The sequence below is a fragment of the Balaenoptera acutorostrata genome, chromosome 8 (genome assembly GCF_949987535.1).
Source record: "Balaenoptera acutorostrata chromosome 8, mBalAcu1.1, whole genome shotgun sequence".
In the NCBI taxonomy this organism is placed as follows: Eukaryota; Metazoa; Chordata; class Mammalia; order Artiodactyla; family Balaenopteridae; genus Balaenoptera; species Balaenoptera acutorostrata.
This window is the reverse complement of record NC_080071.1, coordinates 85,367,992-85,380,356: the sequence shown is the minus strand read 5'-3', so window position 1 is coordinate 85,380,356 and position 12,365 is coordinate 85,367,992. Positions and strand designations below refer to the sequence as shown.

The 12,365-nt window shown below is 42.6% G+C and overlaps 1 protein-coding gene across 1 annotated transcript in view; it reads left to right on the top strand.

Annotated features, from left to right (window-relative positions):
- Nucleotides 1–12,365, top strand: part of DNER (delta/notch like EGF repeat containing) — a 326,762-nt gene that overhangs the window by 32,419 nt on the left and 281,978 nt on the right. The gene's annotated exons all lie outside the window — the stretch shown is intronic.

The window sequence follows — 12,365 nt, the reverse complement described above, 5'->3', positions numbered from 1 at the left end:
GATTCTTGTATGATATCTGCACTTCTGAGGAAGGATGAAATTAGCAACTACATGGGCATCTGGGGGTCAGTGGTTCTTCCCTGATTATTACTAATTACCAGTTGCATCCAGTTTGCTATGCAGGAACACGGGAGTCACCAGCAAGAGTGAGATCCATGGGCCGTTTAACACAAGAGTTGGCCATTGGGGCCCCCAAGGATGCACCACGGGAGGCACGCTTTCTTCCTTGGTGCTGCTTTACAGATGAGGTCTTTCTGAGAAGCCATCCATATTAATTAATATTAACACATTAATAGTGGTATATTGATGTGTCTAGACTCTTTCTTACCCCTTTCTCTTACATACCTGGGACCATATCTTGAGACAAATGACTTCCATACTATTGTTACTCTCTGTGAACATTGGGTTTCCTTTTATTTGTCTTATATTTTAAGTTGTAGAGGGTGCCTGTCCCCCTATTCTAGTATTTTAGGATTTGTTGAACAAATCCAGAATCATTCATGATTGTGGAAGTTTGAACCAGATGCCTTCTGATTCTCTGCAGTTGAGGGAGACCTAACTTTTACAGCCTTTTTTTTCAGATGAGTCAGATAGCTTTCACTGCTTCTAATTTTATGCAATTGCACACCAAGACCCTCTGGACTGAAAGTGAACTACCCTGTTTTTTCGAGCGGGCTTGGGCCAACTGTGCTCCTGAGGAAGGATGGAATTGGCCTCAACTTTGATGTGTGAGATGTTGGGACAGGTGATCAACACACTTATTCGCCATGTAATGAAGCTCAGTTTTGAGTGAATGGCAGGTGGGCAGGCAAATGCGGAAGAGTCCAAAGTAAACCTGAAGACAGTTGCAAAATGTGGTCCAATGCCAGACGGACCATTAGACAAGCAGAACAAAGGCAATGGTGGATTTTGCAGATCTTGACATTTCTGCTGAGATGAACGTCTGGATGATAAGGTTCTGTGGGTAAAGTGCCTGTTATGCCTGAGATGACTGTTGTTAACTGTCAGACTCTGTATTAGTAGGAGCTTTAGCAAATGATTGTAATTCTGTTTCTATCTTCAGAGAAATGGAGTAGGCTAGGATTAGTAGAGAGAGATGTACCAAAGGGAAAGTTTGCCCAAGTAAAGCTAAAAATCTATGCAGTACTTCTGTAATAATATTTCCATATTAAATATGTGTTTAAGAATGTCATTTAGGGGAATCCCCTGGTGGTCCAGTGGTCAGGAGTCGGTGCTTTCACTGCCGAGGGCACGGGTTCAATCCCTGGTCAGGGAACTAAGATTCCATAAGCTGCGCGGTGCGGCTGAAAAAAAAAAAAAAGAATGTCATTTAGTACCTTTTATGACTATTCACTCCTTCTCCCCTTACATACTTTACTGTTTAGGCAAAATGTGAAGATTAATTCTTGGACTAACTTAGGGAGAAATTATGGTTAAAGGCAATTTGGATCCTAAATACCATAGTAAATGTGCCCCTCCCTTCTCCTCTAATATTCTTGTTCAGGAGTAAACTTCAGGCAGGCTCTTTGCACCTGGTGGGCAGAGAAGTGACATAACCAGTGTCCACAGGACCACTGGGGGGAGTATTAGAAGAGGGGGTTCTCACACATGGTGAATCCTTCTCATGCCATGCGTGTGGTGTCAGGCTGAAATCCTCACAGGCTGGGTAGGGAGCCCTGGGGGGCCTGGAACAGGCCACTTGAGAACAGTGTGCAGTGTGGCCTCCTGCTCTGTGGATCCATTTTTGAAAAGATGTCGATGGCTTTCCATTATTATTTCCCATCCAACACATTGTATGTCCTTCTAACTGTGTCTGTTGGTATCTTTCTGTCAATCACTTCCCCTCCCACTGTCAATACAGAACACTTGTGTGATGATGTATGGCCTGTGGGTGCTGAAATATGTTGATGTATTTTTTTTCTAAGGCTCTAAATTCCAGAGGGAAGGGGACCAGGGCTAGCAGTACTGAGGTGTCCAGTTTGCGTGAGATGGTGTTGGGGGTTGACAGAATTTGACGCCCTGTCGTTGAAGAATGCTGGTCTAGCTTTTGCAATGCACACCTTGCTCATTAGAGCATCTCAGGTGACCTGGTTTCCTCAGCCTCATCTGCTGAATCTTTTGATTGCCTCTACCTGACTCTCCAAGGCTCCTTCAGTCACAGAACACCTTTTTATTCACTCACTTTATATGCAGCTAATTTCTACATTAACAAATTTTTTATAAGGAAGAGTCAGAAAATACAACAAGTTGGGGGCCTCCAGATGCGATGTTACTTTCCCGAAGTTTTTGTGATGTATGAGTCTATGTCTCTTCCCCTGAGACACGTGCAAGCCTTGTGACTGCTTCTGTGAAGAGGGTGTGGTAGGAGTGTCATGGTGTGACTTTTTCTAGGTTAGAAGAGGTCATACAGCTTCCGTTTCTCTCTCTCTCTGTCTCTCTGTCTCTCTCAGTTTCTCTGACTCTGTTTCTTTGTCTGTCTCCCTCTGCACCCCTAGAGCCCTCAGCTGCCATCTAAGAAGTTTGGCTCCTTCGAGGCTGCCATGCTGGGAACACCACACAGGGACAGAGAGAGATGTCCCAGGGCCCCCAGCTGCCAAGGTCATGAGACTGCATGAGCCTGCATAGGAGACCAGCCCCAACTTTGACCTCTGATGCCTAGGGGAGCAGAGACGGGCTGTTTCTGCTGAGCCCAACCCAGATTATAGATTTGTGGACAAAATCAATGTCGTCATTTTTTTAAGCCTCTAAGTTTTGGCATGGTTCATTACATGCTCATAGATAACAATCAGAAAGAGCAGCCTGAGAAGCTGCTGGTTGAAGTTTTGATTTCCTTTTCTCTTATCTCAATGATACATTTCTGCAAATTTGTCCTCCTTTCCTCCCACAGACCAGAGAGCTTTGAAGTGTAATAACAGCTAGTGTTGTGCCTGTCTGCTTGTCAGGCACTGAACTCACTGCGTTACCTCTGTTATCTCATATGGATTCTCATAGCTCCACGAGGTCTCCTATTACTGCCCCCCTCGAATGGCAAACGAGGAAGCAGATGTAGAGAAGAAGGTAGTCATTATCTACCCAGATCGAACCTGGCAGCTTGACTCCAGAGCCCATCCATCTCTCGTATGTAAAATCTTAAAAAGCAGAGTTCTCTGTGAAGTCTGGAGACTGTAGCCATTCATTCAGTGGGTATATATTGAGCAGCAATAAATTGCAGACACTATGCTTGGTGGTGGGCAGAAGGCAATGAACAAAACAGACAAGACTTCTGCTTGCTTGGAGCTTGTATTCTAGTTCAGATGGATAGTAAACAAGTAAATAAAATAGAAAATAGCAGATAGTGAGAAGTGCAGTGCAGAGAATGAGATGAAGTGACAATATAGTAGGTGACTGGTTGACTCCATTGGGTAGGAGGCAACATTTAACCTGAGAAGTGGATTTTAAGCAGCCAGAGAGGAGATTTGGAAAGATTGCTTATAGCAGGGAGGACAGCTTCAGTGGCCTTATGGTAGACAAGCTTGGCACGTTCAAGTGCTCAAATGAAATCCAGCGTGGCTGGAGCAATGTGGACTACGGGTGGATCTGAACCTGGAGCCTCTTGATGAGTGACGGTTATGTGGACACCAGCAGTGGTTTCATCATCTATTGGTTATTGATCAATAATTTCACAGTAGCTTCAGCTAACTAGAATGGCAGGCACTGGATACAGGAATTGTGGAAGTTGTTATGTCTTGTCCTTTTAATATTTTTAACATACATTTTTATTTTTCTGATTACAAAAGTACACGTGCTTATTGTTAAGAAATTTCCAGCAATCCCATTCCTGGGCATATATTCAGAAAAGATGAAAAACTCTAATTTGAAAAGATACATGCACCCCAGTGTTCACTGCAGCACTATTTACAGTAGCCAAGACATGGAAGCAACCTAAGTGTCCATTGACAGATGAATGGATAAAGAAGATGTGATTTATATACACAATGGAATATTACTCAGCCATAAAAAATGAAATAATGCCATTTGCAGCAACATGGATGGACCCATAGATTATCATACTAAGTGAAGTAAGTCAGACAGAGAAAGACAAATATCATGGTATCACTTGTGTGTGGAATCTAAAAAATGATACAAATGAACTTATTTACAAAACAGAAATAGACTCACAGACATAGAAAACGACCTTATGGTTACGAAAGGGAAAAGGCGGGGAGGGAGGGATAAATTAGGAGTTTGGGAATAACAGATACACACTACTGTATATAAAATAGATAATCAACAAAGACCTACTGTATAGTGCAGAGAACTATACTCAATACTCTGTAATAACCTATATGAGAAAAGACTGAAAAAGAATATATATATAATATATATAATATACATACAACTGAATCACTTTGCTCTACACCTGAAACTAATACAACATAGTAAATCAACTATATTTCAATAAGAAAAAATTTGGAAATGTAGAAAAAGTGTAAAAAAGAAGAAAAAATTTGCCCACAGGCAGCCCCTATTAACATTTCACACATTTTGCCAGTCCTTTTTTTTGCCAGTCTTCTTACTGTGCCATTTTTTCATAGTTGAGATCACATGTCCAGTACGGTAGACAGTAGCCACGTATGTATGGTTATTTAAGTTAAAATTAAACTAGTTGTAAAACAAATTCAGTCTCTCAGTCACAGTAGCCACATTTCAAGTGTTCAGTAGCAACCCTGGCTGTTGGCTCCCACGTGGACTGTGCAGAATAGAATCTTTCTGTCATTACAGAAAGTCCTATTGGACAGTGCAGTGCTAGACACCAGCCCACTTCTGGGCTTTCAAGTGTAAGAGGATTTTTCTTAGTGCATTTGTGGATCCTGTGAAGTTTTGACTTACTGCAGAATCAATGTTGCCTACTGTTTATTTCGACATCCATGGCTCATGCAGTAATATCAGCTTCCCTTCATAAGGCTCTGGTTCCTTGGGGAACCCCATGGAAAATCTGTTTCATTCCTACAGTCAAGCTCATCTGATGTTTCGAATGTCCCAGATGTATTTTCCCAGGGGTGCAAACCAGCTACTGCCCCAGAGTCTTTGTCACTTGCTCCCTGAGATGAATGGGCTTTGCTGGGATTACTCTCAAGTATTGCCACGTGCAGCTCCTAATAGCACGAATCCCGAGGACACAGGTGTGGTCGTGAAGGCATGGGGGCCTCATCCACCTTGGTCCTGCTGGAGACTTAGTGAGGGGCCTGCGTGACAGAACGAGACTGTAGTCAGCTCCAGCTCCGCATGAGCGCCAGTCAGCCCTGAGCCATGCCCGTGAATCCGGCCTGATCCTTTGACCAGAAATAACCACGATTTCCTGATGCCTGCTGAGGATGGCGGCAATACCAATCCTAGAACTTTAATGGTTTCTGAATGACGTAAGGTCTCCAGGGGCCCTGTCTCCACCAGAATCTGGCCTAGAAGCACTGATTTGAAGGCAGAGCGTTGAGGCAGCTCTCTGCAGCCTGAAAGAAGAATGGTGTTCTTGGGCTGATTACAGCCCTTCTGGAATGGCACGGCCTGTGTCCTCGTATTCACTTAGTGAGAACTCTCTGCTGTGGGTTTTTGTTTTTTTGTTTCTTTTTAAATTAGTTTAATTCTTCTACACTATGAGTGAATTCTATCTTTTTTGGATGTGGTGACGGGGTACCACTGACAGTATAGACGCCTAAATAACAATAGCTCAAATATCTTAGAATTTAAAAAAAAATTATTTATTTATTTATTTATATTTTATTTTTGGCTGCATTGGGTCTTCGTTGCTGTGCGTGGGCTTTCTCTAGTTGTGATGAGCGGGGGCTACTCTTCGTTGCGGTGCGCAGGCTTCTCACTGCGGTGGTTCCTCTTGTTGCAGAGCCCGGGCTCTAGGTGCGCTGGCTTCAGTAGTTGTGGCTCACAGGCTCAGTAGTTGTGGCTCGCGGGCTCTAGAGCGCAGACTCAGTAGTTGTGGCGCATGGGCTTAGTTGCTCCGCGGCATGTGAGATCTTCCAGGACCAGGGCTCGAACCTGTGTCACCTGCATTGGCAGGCGGATTCTTAACCACTGCACCACCAGGGAGGTCCTCTCTGCTGTGTTTTATGGACAACGCTTATTTTTAAAAAATTTTATTAGTTGTACTGAGTGAAGTAAGTCAGACAGAGAAAGAGAAATATCATACAATATCGCTTATATGTGGAATCTAAAAAAATGGTACAAATGAACTTATTTACAAAACAGAAATAGAGTCACAGATGTACAAAACACAGTTGTGGTTACCAGGGGGGAAAGAGCGGGGCAGGGATAAATTGTGAGATTGGGATTGACATATACACATTACTATATATAAAATAGATAACCAATAAGGACCTGCTGTGTAGCACAGGGAACTCTACTCAATACTCTGTAATGACCTATATGGGAATAGAATCTAAAAAAAGAGGGGATGTATGTATATGTATAACTGATTCACTTTGCTGTAAGTAGAAGGTAACACAACATTGTAAATCAACTGTACTCCAATAAAAATTAATGAAAAAAATTTTATGATCCTTTCCCCATTTCTTCCTTTCCGTCTCAGTTACTTCTCAGGTATGTCCTTGTTTTGCGTGAGACTGTGTACCCTTTCTGAACTGAGGCGTTAGAAGCTGCTCCTTCGCCTCCTGTGCCAGAAAGTGATGCATGGTCTGCCCGGTAATAACCTTTCCTTGGGCCAATATAAAAGCAAATGAGGTTAAGGCCGTGTGAGAGCGTCCTGGGTCTACATCATCCCACGGGACAGCCTTTCAGAGAGGCCTCGAATTAGGAGGCCGAGCCCACTGAAGCTGCCTCCGCTAGATGCCTCCTTCTGGTTGGGAGAGCTTGTGTCTGAAGGGTGCTGGACACTGTCATGAGGGCGTGGCCTCAACATTCCCTCCATCCTGTAAGATGCACTAAGTCTGGATGAAGTGAGGGACACGGTTTGGCATGCTTCGGGCTTCAGAAACTCTCAAGGCTACAGCACATCTCTTTTGTTAGCTACAATATAGCATCAATTCTCTGAGTTCAGGGACCCCAGAAAGCGTGATTGCTGACGTGTAATTTCCTACGGACCCCTCCGGGGCCACATTTACAAACGGGCCTGTTCCCATTCCCGCGTGGAGGCCGGAGCTTGTTGTTCCTGGGGCTGAGAGAAAATGATTCCTCTCTGCTGTTTACAGGCCCACCTGCCCTCCTACCTCCTCCTTCCTTCTTTTTCCTCTTTCTTCCTTCCCTCCCTCCTCCTTCCTTATTACATTAACATTTTAGTTTCTCTCTTTTATTATAAACAATATGCTCGTGTTACTGAAAATATTTAAGCCATATGGAGGCATCTTAGCTGTCGCTTTAGTAGACAGCTCCCCTGTCAGACAAGGCAGTAGTAGCAAGCGTGGGGACACATAGCTCTGAAGTGGCTGTCATTTATTGGGGCACATACGATGGTGTAACTGTGCCCCAAATTGTGACAGCATAAAACCAAAGAAACAATTAATAAAAATGCTGGTGGTGAACACTGGCACCGCCACGTACACATGACCCTGGGCAATTTGTATAATAGTCATTAAAGATGTCTGTTTGTTCCCAAGAACTTTTTGATTAAAACCCTATGCTTAGCATTCCCAAAGGCATCGGTTTGTCAGAAACTCTCTGCAGCTTCATCCATTGCTTCCTTTTCCCACGTTTCCGTGTGTCACTTTGCGGAGTGGTCAAACTGAAATGCTGTTTTGGGCAGGGGCATCTCTGCATCTGGATGGATAGTACAGGACAGTCCTTTCAACTCATTAGTTACTCCGATGGGCATTTTGTTGCCGATGAATCCTGCGAGCCCCTCCGGATGCTACAGTCCTGATGAAATGAAATATTGGACAGGAGCTGTTACCTGAGCCATTTGCGACAGAGCAGATGTTTCGGTCATCCTGCCCACTGAAGCTTTTCCACGTCTTTGATGTAGGAGACGAGTCCTGGGCAGCTGAGTGCTTGTTTGAGCATTAGACACAATATGGAGATATTTTGGAGACAGTCTTAGATTAATCTTCAGGCTTTTCTGGTGATGTATCTCCCCAAAGATATCAGGTGATGTATCTCCCCAAAGATATCAGGTGATGTATCTCCCCAAGGATATCAGGTGGTCTCTGTCAAGGTGACTCTTACATTTTCCTACCTAAACAAAACATTTGTTGGCTTCGTCCTCAGAGGAATAACATTTGGTCAATTCCTTTCAGGTGCTTGCTGGTGACTTCCATTGTGAATCACCTGCTATCTCACCCTAGTAAGAACGACTGCTTTAGGGGGAGCTATTCCAGTACCAAGTCTCAGAACCATAAAACGATACACCTGGTATTTTTCTAGCTCCCAACAGAATTGTATTAATAGAATAAGGTTAACATTATGCCCTCGGGTTTTTAAATTTTATTTTAATTTTTAAAATTGAAGTGTAATTGATTTACAATGTTGTGTTAGTTTCAGGTGTACAGTAAAGTGATTCAGTTATACATACATATATATCTTTTTTTCAGATTCTTTTCCCTTATAGTTTATTACAAAATATTGAGCATAGTTCCCTATGCTATACAGTAGGTCCTTGTTGGTTATCTATTTTATTTATAGTAGTGTGTGTATGTTAATCCCAAACTCCTAATTTATTTCTCCCCCTCTCTTTCCCCTTTGGTAACCATAAGTTTGTTTTCTAGGTCTGTGGGTCTATTTCTGTTTTTATGTAAGTTCATTTGTATCATTTTTTTAAGGTTTCACATGTAAGTGATATCATAGGATATTTGTCTTTCTCTGTCTGATTTACTTCACTTAGTATGATAATCTCTAAGTCCATCTGTGCTGCTGCAAATATGCCCTCAGTTTTTATTGAGGGTCATGGTAAGAAATGGCCATATGAGTTTGCACTTTCTGTAAAACAGCTGTTGAGGATATTATCCATCATGTTAAATGTATTTAATGATACACACGGAAATTTCTTTTGAATTTGGAGGTGGGGAAATTGCATCTCAATTGGTGAATTTGTATGATTAAAGTCAGATTAAAAACTACTTAGTTATCATGTTTCATCTTTGCCTTGGTTGCTGTGAAGCTCAGAGATGATTTTTGTGCTCAATTATAGAAACTTTTCTAAGTTTGGTTTTTAAAAATATGATTTCCCATCCTTCTTCACTTTATTTTCGCGTCTTGTCTTTGGGTTACTGATAAAATATTTGGTTTGTTCTATTGTAACTGTGCTTTTCATGATGAGCCATGTAAAATTGTTTTTGGACAGGGGGGTTGGAGAGATACCAATGATCTGTTCTAGAGTTTCCCCAGTTGCTCATGATTTGTCATCACCGTTAGAGAGAGAGAGAAGGGGAGATAAAGGAGGAGGAGTTTTGAGTGGGGAAGGGAAGAGGATATCAGATAATTAAGGGATGTTATGAACAAAGGTGGGAAGTGGGACTTGGGCAGGGGGTTGTGAGGTGAGCAGTTGGGCCATGATGGGAAGTCATGGAAAATAGGACGGGAACCCCCTGCTAAGAGGAGCTAGGGCGGGGTCTCAGAGTCAGGGGTTTGGAGACCAAGTCCATTTAGGAATAGGTTAGGTGGGCTCTGAGAAGTTTAGGTTTTTGAATAGAGGAGGGATAAGATAAAAGTGTGATGCAGACTATCTGCAGTGCATAATGATTGGAATTGAGTTGAGATTAGAATGGAAAGATCAGCTAGTAGGAGGTTACCTGTATATCTGATAACGATTTGCAGAGATGGAGAAGGAAAGAACTCTGAGCCACGATGCCTAAAAAAAGAGAGACCCAAAGTATTTGTGACTCTTCTTCAACCCTGTGTCAAAGAAGATCCCAGAGCTGACAGTGTCAGACATTTATATTAGGCCCTATTCTAGTTGGACTTAAAATCCAGCTCGGCATTGCTTTGATGGACTATCTATATCTCATGCTGAGTAGGGTGAACATACTAAGCACTGACATTTTGGCATTCTTTAATATTGCATTATAACTATTTTGAGGTCAACATTTAGTTATATATTGAATTTTTTTTATTACATGCTGATTATATATATCGTGCCCATATCGTATTTTCTAATAGATGCTTTAGAGAATCACTTAAAAAATGTTGGTGTTATTGGCCATTTTATGTATCTGTTTTCGGTGGCTTGCTCATTTCCTCAGCTCGTTGTAGAGCTATGGGGCTATGCTGGCCAGCTCTGTCCCCCATCTGCCTTGACCATTCATGGAGTTGGTGATCAACCCATGGAACAAGGACTGGCTTTCCTGGAATCCTCTGACACTACAACTTTCTTTCTTTTGGATCCTTCTTTAATGAGTGTCTTAAATCTGGCAAGATTTGCTGTCTTGAATTTTCTTATCTTGATGATTTTTCTTAGGATCTCCACTACCCTCATCTTGTGAGAGTTGCTTTCTTAGTCTTCACAGGCTTTCAGAATCAGATCTAGCTGGGTAATAGCCCCAGCTATTGTGCAAGAGGAAATGTGCTTTAATAAGGTTCACATCCCCCAAGGACACGTAACCTGAGAAGCTAGTCAGGACCTAGTCCACAAATTAAAGGGCCTGGCCTGAAGCTGCTTGAGTGATTTGACTAAAGGGGGGGTTGTTTTGCTACTTTTCCTGATAAAGGATTCCAAAGTTTGCTCAGTGGACTAAATAGTTCAATATAACTTTTTTCTTTTTTTTTTTTTGCACAGAGTTCAATTTTATTTTCTTTTTCATTTCTTTAGAAATTTAAAATTATATATTACTAGAGCTTAAAGGGAAATTATGTCAAAAAGCTGGTAAGACAGAGTAAGATGCCAGGTGTCCTGCCTGACCCAGGCCCAGGGCCCTTTCATTGCATTGCTCTGTGGCCTCAGGCCAGACTGCTCTGAAAGTGCCCTTTCTTCTATCCAGTAAAGGAATTCAGTAATCTTTGCAGAATGCCTTGTTCTCAGTTTGGATGCCAATTTTTTTGTTTCTCTGTTTTTTTTTTGAAGGAAGGCAGTGTGAAATAGACTCACAATGGACATTGGGATCAATTCCTAGATCCTTGATGTATCACTTTAAAGTAGAATTATTGAGCTTCTTTGTGCTTCTGTTTGCCTGTCTGGGGGCTGGGGATGAGCATAACGAACTGGTCTTTGGGACCAGTTTTTTTTTTTTTTTTTAAACAATCACTTTTGTTATTTATTTATGGCTGTGTTGGGTCTTCGTTTCTGTGCGAGGGCTTTCTCTAGTTGCGGCAAGTGGGGGCCACTCTTCATCGCGATGCGCGGGCCTCTCTTGTTGCGGAGCACAGGCTCCAGAGGCGCAGGCTCAGTAATTGTGGCTCACGGGCCCAGCTGCTCCGCGGCATGTGGGATCTTCCCAGACCAGGGCTCGAACCCGTGTCCCCTGCATTGGCAGGCAGATTCTCAACCACTGCGCCACCAGGGAAGCCCTGTGGCCAGTTTTTATGCTACTTCTAGAGTGGGGCCCTACTCCGAGGACACATCTGCTCCCTCAGTTCTTGGCCCTGCCATTCTTGATGTCCTGGACTCTGCTTGCATCCTACCAGTGTATGTAAAATGGCTCTTAGTGAAAGCTATATTTATTTTAGCGATTTTACTTTGCTGACGTTGGGTAAATTGCTTACTCAACGTATACTTTGGGAGGAAACTCCTATTCAGTTTGGAATAATTCAGAATTGAATAGAAATCTTTGCAGTTGAAAAAAGACAAATGCATATGATTTACAAATCACTTCAAAATCAATGCAAGGCAAGAACTGAAATGTGAACAGGGATAATGAAGCAATTACTGGTACAGTGCCAGTTAACTTCAAGGACTTTTTTCTTTATTTTATTTTATTTATTTATTTTTGGCTGCGTTGGGTCTTCATTGCTGCACGCGGGCTTTCTCTAGTTGCAGAGTACGGGCTCTAGGCGTGCAGGCTTCAGTAGTTGTGGCACAAGGGCTCAGTAGTTATGGCTTATGGGCTCTAGAGCACAGGCTCAGTAGTTGTGGTGCATGGGCTTAGTTGCTCTGCGGCATGTGGGATCTTGCCGGACCAGGGCTCGAACCCGTGTCCCCTGCCTTGGCAGGTGGATTCTTAACCACTGCGCCACCAGGGAAGCCCAAGGACTTTTTTCAATGTCAGATTCATCTTGAATATAGAGGTCAGAGGGAGACGCAAGAGGGAGGAGATATAGGGATATATGTATATGTATAGCTGATTGACTTTGTTATAAAGCAGAAACTAACACACCATTGTAAAGCAATTATATTCTAATAAAGATGTTAAAAATAAATAAATAAAAAGAGTTAATTTCCAGGTTAAAAAAAAAAGTGTGCCCTCTTGGATAATGCTGCTCCAGGTCTCAGAGTC